This window comes from Cnephaeus nilssonii, assembly GCF_951640355.1.
Source record: "Cnephaeus nilssonii genome assembly, chromosome: 11".
NCBI lineage: Eukaryota > Metazoa > Chordata > Mammalia > Chiroptera > Vespertilionidae > Cnephaeus > Cnephaeus nilssonii.
Window position 1 is genome coordinate 58,843,144 of NC_137082.1, and position 2,164 is coordinate 58,845,307.

A 2,164-nucleotide genomic window follows, 5' to 3' on the forward strand; every position below is an offset into this window, starting at 1 on the left:
TTATTTGAGTAAGGCTCTGTTACCTACTGGCTACACCTCAATTCTAAAATCCTTAACTTCAGATAGAAGCAATATCCTATCTGAAAGGTGAATGTAAAAGATAATCATTTCTAAGTTACTACGGAGGAGTAAAATAACAAAAGTCCAAGGCAATAAGTAAATTTTTTTGTGTAACAGATAATGGCTTGGAACTCACTGAGGAGAAGAGCATTGGTCAGGAGGGGGACAGGAGGGAGGGAGTTTAGGGGAAGAAGAAAGAAAACCCTAGCTCACAAACAGCCTCGATATAAACTTGGAAGAAAATATTTTTAAGTTAATTTAAACACAAACAGAAAGCATCTATTAGACTAAGACTCCTTGAGGTTAGTATCTAAGGATAATTCATCTTTTATTGCTTGTACTGTCTGGCATAGTATTTTACATGTTATAGGTATTCATTCTTGTTAATCTTCATCTGAGGATATTTTTTGTTCATTGATTTTTAGAAAGAGTGGAAAGGAGGAAAGGGGGGAGAGAGAGAAAGAGAGAGAGAGGGAGAGAGAGAGAGAGAGAGAGAGAGAGAGAGAGAGAAACATACATCAAAAAATCGATGTGAAAGAGACAATGGATTGGTTGCCTCCCATATGCACTCGACCATACCAGGGATCAAACTTTCAACCCAAGTATGTACCCTTGACCAGGAATCAAACACAGGACCCTTAGGTTGCAGCCCTCTAACCATTTAGCAATACCAGCCAGGGTGTATATGTGTTCATTCATTTTTTAAAATATATATTTTATTGATTTTTTACAGAGAGGAAGGGAGAGGGAAAGAGAGTTAGAAACATTGATGAGAGAGAAACATTGATCAACTGCCTTTTGCACACCTCCTACTGGGGATGTGCCCACAACCAAGGTACATGCCCTTGACCAGAATCAAACCTGGGACCTTTCAGTCTGTAGGCTGACGCTCTATCCACTGAGCCAAACCAGTTAGGGCATATGTGTTCATTCTTAAGTATTCTAGAAAACAGAGCTCATGTTTCATTTGGGATGTACAAACTTAAGGATGTAGCTATATCTGAAAGTTTTATTTTTAAAAATCTGAAGTTTAAGGGAATGGGTTTTCTACTCATACAACTGTGTCCCAGCTGCTTCTCATCACCAGTGTTCCAATATGACTTTCAATTCCTCCAGCCCACAAAGCCACAAAACTATAATCTCCTCCACACAACACGGATAATAGTATTCCATTGTTTAAATTGTCTTTATAGCTCCCTAATTTCCTCCTGGCTTTGCCTCTTCTCTTGACCAATTTACTTCCTATACCACTGACCTCAGTGCCTCAGTTTTTGACAACTTCACCTGCTACCTAGCTTGATTTGCCCAATAAAATAATGAAAGTTTTTACAGTATCAAAGCAAAGGAGTTCTGATCATCACTGAGAAATACATTTGTGTGTAGGGGAAAAAAGATAATGTTTTTGCCAATGTTTGTTGCTATGCAACCACTACACTATGACAACTGGCACTAAAATGAAACATAACTTCATAAATGGAGAATGGTTTAAAAGAATGCAGTTAGAGACTGTTAATAAAGCCAGCACCTTCTGGAGCCTCCTAAAAGGAATCAACTGAAGAGGAAGTCAAGGGCATTATAAGGGCTTATAATTGGTTAGAAAGGAAGCCCAAATGCAGACCCATGCAGTTGTTCCTTAAATTATATAGTTATATCAAGCAGTGCATCTGGAATGCACAACTAATTATGATTACAGCTGGAATGGGATACCGACATTAGTTACGATGCAAAAGAGAGACATCACTATTTAGATTTTTTAAACATTTAAACTATAACTGAACTAGAATGCACATTTTTGCAATGAAGAAAGCATGATCACAAAGATGACATGAACTCTACAGCTCCTCTAGGAATCAGTACAAAAACCAGCCATTTATATATCTGATGAACATTTTTTTAAATGAATGCATTATATTAAAAGTTGTATCTGATAAAAAAAATTTTAGAGAATCTAATAATGGCATCAAATATTACAGAAAATAAGCTATGTCTTGGGGGATATTTTCTCGGTAGGAGACAAAGCATTCTGTCGCTCTTGTTATTTTTCCCCTTTTTGTGGGGTGCCAAAGTGTAGCCCCCAAATTCACATCTGAATAAAGACTTCCTA